The sequence below is a fragment of the Cervus canadensis genome, chromosome 31 (genome assembly GCF_019320065.1).
Source record: "Cervus canadensis isolate Bull #8, Minnesota chromosome 31, ASM1932006v1, whole genome shotgun sequence".
NCBI classification, from domain to species: domain Eukaryota; kingdom Metazoa; phylum Chordata; class Mammalia; order Artiodactyla; family Cervidae; genus Cervus; species Cervus canadensis.
This window is the reverse complement of record NC_057416.1, coordinates 30,383,910-30,397,680: the sequence shown is the minus strand read 5'-3', so window position 1 is coordinate 30,397,680 and position 13,771 is coordinate 30,383,910.

The following is a 13,771-nucleotide window of genomic DNA, read 5'->3' as shown; positions in this document are numbered from 1 at the left end:
CAACCAAAGGAGAGTCGAGCTTCTTTTTCTCATTAAAGCAGAAGTAGAAGCTACCGGTTGGTATAAACAAGCCACCACAATGCCTGGTCTTTGGTTCTAATCCTGTTAGAACATTGCAGGATCTCATCTTCTGTGTTAGTTATCTATTGCTGAGTAAGATGTCACTCCCCAAGCTTAGTGGTTATCATCTCACAATCTCTGTAGAATTGGAATTTGAAAATTGGTTATATGGGTGGTTTGGGCTCAGGGTCTCTCCTGAAGTTGCAGTCAAGACATTGGCTGAAGCTACAGTCATCTGAAGGCTTGACTGGGGCTGGAAGAGTTGACCCAGATGCTCACCCGGCCTCACTTCTTCTCTGGCTGCTGGCAGAGATCTCAGATGTTAGCCACATGGGCTCCTCCATAAGTGTACTTGAAGTTTCCCCATGGTGCTGGCTTCCTAAGAGCAAGTGACCCGAAACAGAGACAAAGATGTCACAGTACTTTTTGTAATACAGACCTGGGAGTCACATGCCATAATTCTGCCACATTCGGTGTTGAAAGTGAGTTGTTAATACTATGTCCAACCTACTCTCAAGCAGGGGAAAATTAAGGTTAACTCCTTGGATAAATCTGTACTAAGAATTTATGGCTATATAGTTTTAAAAATCGGTGGTTTCTCTGGTGGCTCAGATGGTAAAGCATCTGCCCATAATGCGGGAGACTCAGGTTTGATCCCTGGGTTGGGAAGATCCCCTGCAGAAGGAAATAGCAACCCACTCCAGTACCCTTGCCTGGAAAATCCCATGGACAGAGGAACGTGGTAGGCTACAGTCCATGGGATCGCAGAGGGCCGAAAATGACTGAGCAACTTCACTTTCACATTTTAAAAAATCTGTATTTTCCTCCCTCTCTTCCTATGTATTCATTCAAAACTCATAGCTTTGAACCTTTATTTTCACTCTGGGTCATTTCCATTTTCATACTATAAAATTACCAAAATGTGATGTTGAAATTGATTGAGACTATAAAATACAGATAAATACTTCTACAGATATTTACTAAGTATGTAAAACCAAACAATACAAAAGCTTTGTTTTGAGTATTTTCCCTTTGTGATTCTTTTTCATGGGTTTCACCGGGTCAGCCTTCTCCCCTATCTTAGAGATTTTCTTTATAGACTTTCTTCATTGCCCCTGGGACTTTCATACTGTGTTCAAATTTATGGTCATTTATTTGGGAAACATTTAAGAAAATTGCCTGCCAGCTCAATGAGGTTGTTCAATGGAAGTTTTTAAAATAGCAAATAATGGGGAGGTAGGTACGGTTTCCATAGTTGAAGCCGTGTACAAGCCCTCATGTCCTCGTCTTTTGAAGTAAAGGGCTGATTTAAGAGTTCATGTTTGGGGAATGTGAAGATGTAGAAACAGCAGCTGTTGGGCTGGGGAACTGATAGCAATTTAAATTATGAATCTTCCACATGGACACCAAACTCCCTGTTCCCTGAAAGATATAGATGAAGGCCTGACACACATTACTAGGTTGTTTTTACAGAAGGCAGACCCCCACCAGATGAAAACTGCTGACTACAAGAACACAGATCCTAGAATGAAACCAGAAGATTGATGATGCTTGGAACTTCACCTTGATGCCAACCAATCTGAGAATTGTCAATGGGCTGATCATGCCCTACTCCTTGAAAACTTTAGACCTTTTACTATCCCCTCTAATGGGGAGGACATAGTCTTGAGGGCACTAGCTTCTGTGACCTCCTTTGCCTGACAAAGTAATAAAAGCTACTCTTTTTTTAAAAAAAGCTGTGCCCCATGGTATGTAGGATCCTAGTTCCCTGACCAGGGATTAAACTCACTCCCCGTGCACTGGAAGCATGAAGGGTTAGTCACCAGGGAATTCTCAGAAGCTACTCGTTTCTACTTCACCCCAAACTCTGTCTCTGGATTTCTATTTGGCACAGGTGAACAGAGACCAGGTTTTGGCAACACAGTAAAGCCTCCTTAATCTTTGCTTCAGGGACCCCTGCTTTAAATGCAGGGCAGATTGAATCAGTTATGATGCTGCCTAGCTTGACTTTGGCCAACAGAACAGTGTTTCACTGAGCATCCATCCTGGGACTGGTCATTTACTGAATGGCTGTGGATGATATTGGCCATTTAGCAGAGGGAATTTCATGCTGAAACCAGAGACAATTAGCAGGCTCAAGAATATATGAGGATGGTCCCGTCCAAAGCTTTCCCAAGTCCCCAGTTATGTTCACTCAGCCCATCATCCATTCATTCACCCATGTTTGTGAATACCCTATTGTGTGCGAGGCATTGCACCAAAGCAAGAGGTAGCAATGAGTTTCCAAACAATTGGGGGGAACATATTGGGATGAAGGAGCTGGGAATGGATGGCCCTTTCTCCTGGCAAAGAACCAGTCACTGGACTGATGCTTGGGCGACACCAGAGGGAAGTGACTAGTGAAAGAAAGTGACCCACGATGCTTTCTAAGACCTTGATACAGAAGCCCAGATGTAGGAACTGGGCTCCAGAGTGGTCCAGTTGCCCAAGATAAGGGAGCTATCCAATGACCAGAGCTGAGGTCAACTTAACAACAAGTGAGACTCAGAGCTTGAGTCCTTATACTTCTCTAATCTCCTGGGTCTCAGGTGGGACAGCCTCAAGTGGGTGGGGCCCCCAGGGAGCATCAAGTCCCCTGAGTGGGGAGGGAGAGCTGCAGAGACAGGGGCCCAGTGGACCCAACACACCCCAGGGGCTCCCTGGTGCTGGGGGTTCACCTGGATGCTCTGCAAAGCCCCGAGACAAGGCAGCATGGTGAAGAAGGGGGTGTGGTGAGCTGGGCAAAGCCCCTTGGGTGTCTGGCAAGGATCCTAGCTTGTCTCAGATGTGTCCCCTACCCGGCCTGCTGCTCAGCCATCGAAGGACAGAGTGAAACCCCCTCTCCTGATGCAGAGGCCTCGGGGAGGCCTCGGGGGAAGAGTTGTCTGTCTTGGCAGCTCAGGTCTGCAGGCACAAAGCTTTCTTGAGGCTCAGGAAGCTTCCCCCACCCCCTCTTCTCCCTGGGTCGAAGCCGGTGCCTTCCCCTCAAGGGCTTCATTTCAATGTTAATGAGACTAAGAAGGTGGGCAACCTTGTTTTCCTCTAAAAATTCCATTTCACCCTTCCTCGCTCTCTGAGCATACCTCTCTGATTTAGATGCACTGTGTTTAATTAAAACCGTGTTTGTTTTTTCTTTCTCCTCTGCTCCCTCCACTTCAGGGCAATCCCTTCCACTGCCTCCTGGAGCACATTGTTTTCCTGGGCCTCTATCCCCAGCCCCACCTGCCTTATAAGGGCACCTCTGCGAGCTGGCCTGGTGGAGTTCTTCCTTCGGTGCCTTGGCCTCTGGGGTGGAGGGGAAGTTTGTGTTGGGAACCATTAGGTAGCACTAGATGGTTGAGTTAGGTACACAGGTGCCTTGCTTTGGGTAAGCCCGAGAACCCAGTTAGGAACAATCTGGTTTTCAACTAATTTGAGAGAAAAGGAGGGTTTCCCAGTGGATGGGAGAACCTGGGACAGGAAATTGGAGACAGTTCTTCTTTTTCTTCTTTTTTTTAGGGAAATACCCTTTCCATCAGATAGGGATTCCAAGAAGGTATTTTTTAAATACTTACCTCCTCTACTGCATTCAAAATAGAATTTAGTCAACAAAATGAAGAACATAAAATTTCATGGCGGCAGAGACCAATAATGACTACTGATGTACTGGTTACAGTGAAGGCACCTGAAAATTTCCAGTGACATTTTTACTGAAGCTTTATATCATTTTACCTATTTTGCAGATGAAGAAATGATGACTCAGGTTAAGTTTCTTGTCTAAATTCATGCAGGTTATAAACAGAAATGACATTTGAATCTAGATTTGTCCAACCCCAAATCCCACATTTTCCCACCATATCCAGAAGAGACTTCAAAGGTCATCTGCATGCTAAGCTGCTTCAGTCATGTCTGACTCTTTGCAACCCCATGGACTGTAGCCCACAGGCTCTTCTGTCCATGGGATTCTCTAGGCAAGAATATTGGAATGGGTTGCCATGTCCTCCTCCAGGGAATCTTTCCAACCCAGGGATTGAACCAGTGTCTTTTATGTCTCCTGCACTGGCAGGCAAGTTCTTTACCACTACACGTTGGAAGCCTCAAAGGTCGTCTAGTCCTGAGCAAGTCAGCCTGTTCTGATTGTGGATGAAAGCTGCAGCTTGCCACATCAGTAAACAAAGGATGTGAGGAGACCAAGGGGCTGCCAAGCCCTCAGCAACCGCGGCTGTCCCTGGCCATGCACCCTGAGGGGATTAGGATGGGGAAGCACAGGGTACTGGCCCCAGATAGCTGAAGTGCATATCAAAGGAGTGATTTCAGTGAGCACAGGCTCCTGACTCTTCCCACAGAGAAAAGCGCTAAATTCATTCACTTGAGTTGTCTGGTTTCCCTTAATTAACGGGGTCATCTTTTGATGTTCTGACTACCTGGTTTGTGTTGCAAAAACTCCTATATACCCTGGCTCCTTCCTCCCTTACCTCTCCGGGCAGCAGTCCCTCAGAGTTGTCTGAGATGCTGTGTCCTGGGCTTAAGTCCTCAGATTTGCCCACCACATAAAGCCTAATTCTCAACTTTTAGTGCATTTTTCTCAATTGACATGATTTTCCAGAAGCCCAGTAACAACCCTCTGGGCGTATGGGGTAGAGAATGCGGGCTGAGCAGCCCATCACATGGGGAAACCGCAGATCTTCTGAGAGGAGGAAGGCCTGAAGGACAGACCTGCAAACTCCAGCCACAACTGGTTAATCAGAGGCCACGATGATCTGGCCAACTGCCTCCTATGGTCAGCCATCCACGTGGTGGAGTGCCTGGGGCTGGACCTGCAGTACTTAAGTTTATGGTTTTCCTGCCTTTCTGTGTTGACCCTATAGATGGAAAAAAAAATGCACAACCTGAAAGGTGAGAGTTATGTTTTATTTGGTGGACAAATCTGAGGACTTAAGCTTGGGATGCAGCGTCTCAGATAATTCTGAGAAACTGTTCTGAAGAGGAAGCGGTGGTGGGGGGCCAGGATATATAGGAAATTTTGCAACAAAACCAGATGGTAGGACTAATAAAATAATAAAAGAATCAGATATCTCAAGTTAAGGAATTTAGTGCTGTTCTATGTATAGGAAGAGGCAAGCGTCTGGGTTCACTGAAATCAATCCTCTGATCTATATCTCCGCTATCTGGGGTCAGAGACTCATCCTGAGTCTCCTCAGAGTGCAATGTCCAAGGTGGCTGCAGCAACTGACCGCTACATGGCGGGCCTACTTTATCTCCATCCTTTGTTTACTGACCCAGCAGGCAGTATTTTAGTTCTCAACCCTCACATCATCTGTATAAACTAAGGCACACGCAGCATCCAACACTTTGTATACAGGGGTGCTCAGTTTGGAAAGAACCAGTATTCTTTGTTCAGTGCCATCAGGGATTCCCCATCTTCCAGCTCAGCACGGTTCAGTAAAAATAGTATGCCTTCCACGTGCATGATTTAACATTTTTTTTTTTTTAGTAGGTACATTATAAAAAGTAAAAACAAAGCAGGAAACTTAATTTGAATAATGTATTTTATTTAATTCCATATATCTAAAAGGCAAGCCATATAAAAAAGCAGTATAAAAATAAGGAGATAGCTCACATTCTGTTTTGTTGTTTTGTACTTCGTAGTAGTCAGAAGCCATGGTGTATTTTTCGCGTATCACAGGCCTCCATTTGGACGAGCCACATTACAGAGGCCACGGTCCCGTGTGGTGAGTGGCTGCTCTATCAGTGAGCCCAGCTCTAGCTCAGGAGCTCTTCTGAAAGCTTGGTTGCTGATCCAGTTACAGGTCTTCTCCCTAGGGTGGAGCTTTCTGGTTTGGGAAGAGTCGGGGAGCAGACAGGTGTGTTTACTTCGGCTTTCCATGTATTCCCTGCAGAAAGCTTCCCGGGACTGATAGCATCACTTTCTCCAGCAAAGATGAGCTGCTGGTGGGTGGGGAGAGGGTTTGAGTCCTTGTCCAGTTGTGGCCCTAAGTGTGGAAGGTGATTCGGAGGGGGTGCAAATGATGGTTCATGACAATTCATTCTGTTCCTTTTGTGCTTTTTTTCTTAGACAAAGATGGGCTAAATTTTTGTGATCTGGAAAGGCAAACTCAGCACTTGGGAAACAGTGAAGGAGAAGACCTTTGTCATCAGTGTCCCTATTTCTCCACTGAGCTTGCTGTGGGGCTTCATCCTCAAGGAGGGTCATTTGCAGAGACATAGATGGGCTTAGAGGCTTTCATACAGAGTGAAGTAAGTCAGAAAGAGAATAACAAATACTGTGTATTAACTGATACACATGGAATCTAGGAAAATGGCATATGCGTGCATGCATGTTCAGTTGCTGCAGTTCTGTCCTACTTTTGTGCCATGCTCTGGACTGTAGCCCGCCAAGCTCCTCTGTCTGTGAGATTCTCCAGGCAGGAATACTGGAGTGGGTTGTCCTGCCCTCCTCCAGGGGATCTTCCTGACCCAGGGATTGAACTCATATCTCCTGCATTACAGGCTGGTTCTTTACTGATGAGCCACAGTGGAAGGCCCCCCAGAATGGCATAGATGTTCTTATTTGCAAAACAGAAATAGAGACACAGGTGTAGAGAAGAAATGTAGTGACACCAAGGGGGGAAGGAGGGGTGGGATGGATTGGGAGATTGGGGTTGATATATATTCACGACTATGTGTAAAACAGATAGGTATTTGAGAACCTCTGTGCAGCACAGAGGACTGTACTCAGGGCTCTGTGGTGATCTAAATGGGAAGGAAGTCCAAGAAGAGAGCGTGGGGGTAGATACACACACACAGCTCGTTCTCCTTGCTGAACAACAGGAACTAACACAGCATTGTGAATCAATACACTCCAATAACAATTAATTTGAAAATGAAGAAGCCCATACACCAGTCCAGTGGCTGGCTCCCCTTCACCTTGCTGTCATCCAAGGACACTGAGGCTTCTTCATCATGGATGTTGGGGGTGGGTGGAAACACAGGACGTAGACGGCAGCCTCCTCTGCTAGCACATGCACTTTGACGCTGATTTCTTGGAGGTCTGGGAGTTTCTGGGGAAACTGACCTTTTTCCTGGTGGAGGAGGATGGGGGTCATGTGTGTGGGGTTAGCAGTAGCCAGGGATGGAGCACAGTGAAAAGGTGCCATGGCTCTGGAGGAGGGAACCATCATCCACTGACTCTCTGGCCCTTTGTTTCCCCGCCTGGGGCACTGGACCGCTTCAGGAGGGGAAGCACATCCCGGACTGTGAGACCAGCCCCATCCTTGGCAGGAATGAAATAGGGGACGCAGGGCCAGCAGTCCTCAGATCCAGCTGTTGGTTTTTACTGCACACAGTTAGACGGATTCTGCTTGTTTCATTTGGTGCTCCCATTTCCTCTGACTCAGGATCCCCGCTTCCTACCCTTGGTGCCTTGAAGGACTCCTGTCTTGTCCCTTGGACATGGCATCTAATGCTTGTAGCAAGCTCTGCTTCTGACGGGAAGCTTACCTTGGGTCTTGTCTGGTCATTGATGAAGAGACTTGGCCAAATTAAAAGAAACAGTAGCCATGTTTTCTTTTCTTTTTAAAAAAATATTTATTTATTTACTTACTTATTCATTTATTTAATTTTGACTGCTCTGGGTCTTTGTTGCTGTGTGCGGGCTTTCTCTAGCTGCAGTGAGCAGGGGCTACTCTTTCATTGGGGTGCATGGGCTTATTGAAGTGACTTCTCTTATTGCAGAGCACGGGCTCTAGGGTGCGAGCTCAGCAGTTGTGGTGAATGGGCTTAGTTGCCCTGGGGCATGTGGGATCTCCAAAGATCAGGGATCTAACCTGTGCCCCTGCATTGGAAGGTGGATTTTTAACCACTGGACCACCAGGGAAGACCCTAGAATCTTAACAGTATCTCACCTGGTGTGTGTGTGTGTGTGTGTGTGTGTGTGTGTGTAGAAGCATAGAGGTGTGTAGACACGCCATCTCAAACTGGACTGCAAGTTTTATCTGGAGAAGGGACACACCCCTTGTTTCTTTCCTAGGACTCCATGGAACCTGTGCAGAGAAATAGGCCAGCCTTCAAAGCTTGATGACTGACTTAATAAAGCATAAGAATAACTGTACATTTGTGTAAAGCCTTTCTCCCAGGAATGCTCCATACTCTGCAGATAATGGACTTATTTATCCCTTGAGCACCTCGGTGAGGCACATCCAGGACAGGAGTGACCAGACTTGTGGAATAAATAATATCAAGAACAGCATGAAGCTAAACTAGCTGATAAATCTGAGGCCCAGAGGAGGTGGGATGGGCCCAAGATCACCCACTGAGCTGGGACCCGGACCCAAGTTCTTGCCCCAGTGAGGTGACTCTCCAGTACCTGTATTCCTGGGTCCCATCTGCATGTCCCCCAGGCTGGCTACGGGCCTTCCACCTCCAAAGGCATATTCCACGGGATATTAGAGGCCTTCTTACTAACCCCTGCCCTAGAAAGTTCTGGAAATAATGGGTGTCACAGAGTTAAGCAGGTTTCTTTACTCGAAGACTCTGTAGACACTTTCACAATCCACTTTGTTAATTTCCAAGGGGTGTGCCCAGGACGCACGGTATCTCAAATTTAATTGTCTTCGGAAACTTCCTTCCCCAGGATCTCGATGGATTGGTGAAGTGCTTGATTTTTTAATATCTGGCGCCAGAACTTCCCCTGTGGAAGGGGATATCTAAGTTTAGGAAGAATCTTGGCAAGCCAGCTTGGGATGTGGGTGACGCTGTAAAGCATGACTGTCATTGGAGGTTGAGACATTGAGAGGGAAGGTGCATGAGACAGAGGGGAGGAGTGGACTGTTTCTGTTCCTAAAGGGGACAAGGAAAGAGAAGAGGAGAAGAAAGAGAAGGGCTAAAAGAGAGATGCCAGGAAGAGGAGAAAGGGTTGGGCTGGGTGGAGTCAAGATTCAGTGAAGCTCCAGGACGGTGGGAGAACCAAGGCCATTTAAAAGGATGTTCATTGTTTTATGTGAAGTTGTTGGATCTGCAATGTAAATCCCTCCTTCATTCTTTCCCTCTCCCATCTATAGGGAAGGTAGGATCTTACAGGCTTTGTAGAGTGGTGTGTGTATGTGTGTGTGTGTGTGTGTGTGTGTGTGTGTATTGAGAAAGAGCTTCGTTCCTTCCCTGAAATTTTGTGACCAAGGAAAAGGCAGCATTAATAGAAGCGGGAGCCGGGAAGTAGAGATGACCCCAGAGGTGCGCCTTTGTGTGCTTATACAACCCTTGGGAGGTTTGGGCACTTTGGGCTTGAGCTAAGCCCCCTAAGTTCTCAGATGCACCTAAGCTGGAACTGGGCATTCCGTAGGTGAGCTGACGTCCAACACTGCTCCCCAACATGTCATCCTAGGCTCCCAGTTACTGTCTGCATTTGCGCCACAGTAACCCGAGCCTCAGAGAACAGGTCTTCCAACAGTGATCCTAATTTTCCTCAGAAGTCTGTTCTCCAGGTTCAACAGACTTCATTCCTTCCAAATGTCTCATATGACTACATACCAAGACTTTGTCATCCTTCTGGCCACCCTGGTCTAGCCATCCTTCAGGATCTCAACCTGCCTCTTGGGGTCAACCCAGTGCTGGGCTGTGTGGTCTGCCCATCACTAAATCCAGGAGATTCTTTACTTTCTGAGATCTGGTCCTTTGCTTCTACTAAGGAAACCAGAATCTGATCCAGCATTGTTTTTGTTTGGCAGTCGCCTTGCGTTCTTGGCTCCCTGAAGCTTAAGGTCAGCGAAAAATCCTTGTCAGGTAATAAATGAGCTTACTCATTTGGGTTACAGCTGTTCTCTGATGGAATGGTATTACTGCCACGTGGCTGAAAACGGCTGCTTCTCCCGTCACGTTACATAATGATTGCAGTTTATATCATGTTTTCGTGGGGGACGTGCAGAGCCTGGGTGCAGCTTTAAGGAGTGCCTGGGTGTAACGAAGTGGTAATTAACAGCGTCAGTCACAAGTAACTTTTTTCTTTCCTTCCTGCACTCCACAGCTTGTTTGTCAGAGGCTGCTGATGCTCTCCTGGTAGGCGCTATGTAAACATACAGGTAGACGGAGAAAGCCTGGCAGACGGTGATTGTCGAGTGGAGACAGGGACCCCATCACTAACACCCTTAACAGTAATGACAGCCATTGTGTATACACACAAATCACCCTAAAGAGCTTTTACAAAAGTGCTTTTGGCGGGGGCTGGGGGGGTGTACGTAGGGATGGGGAGGGGAGAGAATGAAGAAGAACTGGAAGGATGTGAAGGTCTTCATGAATATTAGCCGATCATCTGTCGTCTGAGCTGCCTTGGTATCTCCTGATGGCAGTGACTCTGGAGGGGACAAAGTCCCTGGTGAGCCTGGGACCTTGAAAGATCATGAATTTATGTGGGAGAAGGGGGTAGGGAAGGTACTTCCTCTTGCACTGTTCACTAGCTGTGTGACCTTGAGCAAGCTGACCTTTCTGAGCCTCAGTTTCTCCATCTATAAAATGGATTTTCCAAAGTGGATGCAGGGGAGGATGGGAAGGCAGAACCAGTGCCCTGACAGCCTGGAGGAGCTATAACTCAGTAACTGGGAAGAGTAATCTCCCTTTTTGGTCCAGGTTCTGTTTGGAGTGAGACCAGTCACTCACTCGTCCCACAGGCGTGAGCCTCTCAGGGATCAGGTTTGCGATGAGGCTGTGGGTATGTGGAGACAGAGACCCTGCTTGCAGGGGACACGGGACCACATGCTGATAACAATGCAGGACAGAAATGAGAAGCCCTCTAAGAAGCTAAAAAAAAAGGTGAGATGGGAGTTTACTCTGAGCGGGGGATGAGTGAGTGGCCAGTTCTGGAAAGGTTGGCACTTGTGTGATCCTGAAGGGTGAATTGAGGGGGGGTGACAAGGAAGGGGTGCAAGGGAACACCCCGCCTGAAAAAAGAGAAAAGTATGACCCCCCCACTTGAACACAGTTTTCCCATCAACGATCAGATTCCGCCCTCCCTCTCATAATGATAGCAAGTAACATCACAAAGCACTCTGCATGCTGGCTACTGTTGGAACTCGCCCAGCCAAGGCAGTAGAGAGGAGCCAGTTCCTTCTGACCAGTGGAGTCCGGGATGGAAAATACCAGTGACAAGCTTGAAAGTCATTTGCGGGAGGTGAGCCTGGAAGCAGGTCATTGACCTGATCTAAGTAATACCTTTAGGGGGTGAATCAGGCCACTGATCCTGATACGAATGAGGAGTCTCCTTCAAGGCTGTCTCCCTGCTTTCTCAGGTGCCTAGAATTTCAGCCTGAAATCATTAATTTAAAGGTGTGGGGGCATGGGAGATAAGGTTGAAGCTTGAACCCACACTAAGCTACAGTTTTCTAGAGGAGTGAATTAACTTTAATTTGTTTTTATTAATTTATTAAAATTTAATTGAGTTTTAATTGAATTAAAATTAAACTCACTAGTTAATCCCTTATCCATTCAATGAACAATTAGGAGAGATCTAAACGTGTCAGGCACTGAACATGATCTGTCATTGTCCAGCCCAGCCTCTAAGCCTCCCCTAAAGGAAATGCCCTTCAAGAAGGCCTTTCTCATATGTCCTCTGGTGATGGGCTCTGCCTTTTCTCCAGATGGGCCCCAGGTCATCCCTGTTTTCTCAAGTAGCTCACCATCTCATGGTGGTGGAGATCCATTGGTAGACTTGACTCGATATGGTAAGTGGTGTTGGAACTCTGCAAGGGTGCTACAATGTGAGCAGAGAGGAGGTGCAGTCAGAGAAGACTTCTTGGAGACAGTGAAAGCCGGGCAGGGCCTCCAGAGGGAGTTCTGGAGACAAGAAGCAAAGGGTCAGGGGGACTTTGGGTGACTGGAGATGTTACAGCAGAACCTGGGAGGCGGGGAGTAGGGAGAATTATGGCTGGATAGTCGTGAATGGTGGTGGATGAGGATCAGATCACAGAGGGAATATGCACCATGTGTAGAAGTTTGGACTCTGATAAATGATGAAGAGCCACTGATGCTTCTCAGGAAAAGGAATGACAAGGTCCAATTTGAACTTTTTGTGAATGATAATGGTGGATGCTTGTATTGTTCTGGGCACTGTTTTAAGTGCTTTGCAAATAATCCTCATGATAATTATATACATGTTGGTGTTAACATCATCCCCATTTAACAGATGAGGAAACTGAGGCTTAGAGCTTAAATGACTTGCCCAGGCCCATGCAGATAAGAAGAGGACAAAGTGGGCTTCCCAGATGGCACTAGTGGTAAAGAACCTGCCTGTCAATGCAGGAGAGAGAAGAGATGCAGTTTTGATCCCTCAGTCAGGAAGTTCCCTTGGAGGAGGAAATGGCAACCCACTCCAGTTTTTTTGCCTGGAGAATTCTCATGCACAGAGGAGCCCGGTGGGCTACAGTCCATGGGGTCACAAAGAGTCAGACATGACTAAAGAGACTTAGCATGCACTCATGGTCTGGCTCTAGAGTTTGTACTCTGATCCAGTCTGTTCTATGACTTGTAGGGACACCATTCCAGGCAGCAAGTCTAGAAATAGGGACACCCTTCTGGAGGCGGTTGCAGGAGACACTGAGGTCTTCAACTAGTGATGAGAGAAGGGGGTACATCCCAGAAATGTCAGGGAGAAGTCATCCGTCAGACGATGGTTACTGTCAAGGGAGTTGGGGGTTAATGTTGGGCTTGGTGGTGGTGGTGGGGCAACTGTTTCCTGCAAAGGCCCAGATAGTAAAACTTTCAGGCTTTGGGGGTCAGATGGTCTCGCTGTAACTACTCAGCCACCTTTGCAATGTGAAAGCACTATAGACAATCTATAAATGAATGAGCATGGCCATGCTCCAATAAAGCTTTATTAATGGACATGAAACTTGAATTCCACAGAATTTTCATATGTCATAAAATGTGATTCTTCTTTTGATTTTTTCCCCAATCCTTTGAAAATGCAAAAACTGTTCTTAGTTCCAGGGCCATAGAAAAACAGGTGTGATTAGTCGCTCCGTCGTGTCCGACGCTTTGTGACCCCAAGTGCTGTAGCTCACCAGGCTCCTCTGTCCATGGGGTTTTTCAGGCAAGAATACTGGAGTGGGTTGCCATTTCCTCCTCCGGGGGATCTTCCTGACCCAGGGATTGAACCCACATCTCCTGTGCCTCCTGCATTGCAGATGGATTCTTTACCTGCTGAGCCATCGGGGAAATAGGCCATATTTGAGCTGAGGCTGTAGTTTTCTGACCTCTGGGCTAATTCCTGGGAAGGGGGAGGTGAGTGGTGGCCAGGAGGCGACCCAGGATGATCTGAGGACAAAGCAAAGTGGAGAACTATGACGCCCACATGCTGCTCCTGGGACACATGCAGCGAGGCAAGTCGTTCAGAGCTGGCATGCAATACGCGACCCCCTTAGACCTGAAGTGCTGCTAATAAAAGAACATTTGCAAGGACGGCGTTAACAAGCAGTAGCTCTCGTGTCTTCCAGCTCTCCCTTCCCACCCCAGGCCCGGTGGTAATGAAAACACGTTTATATCAACACAGAGGTCATGGTCACACAGCCACCCTCATGCTAAAGCATCTCCGAATACTAATAGTTTTCATTTAATGCGAGATCTGCGTTGTATGGGAGAGCTTAAGGTGACCCCAAATACCCCTCTAAATTGCACAACTTTATAAATAAAAAATCATTCTACAGGCTAA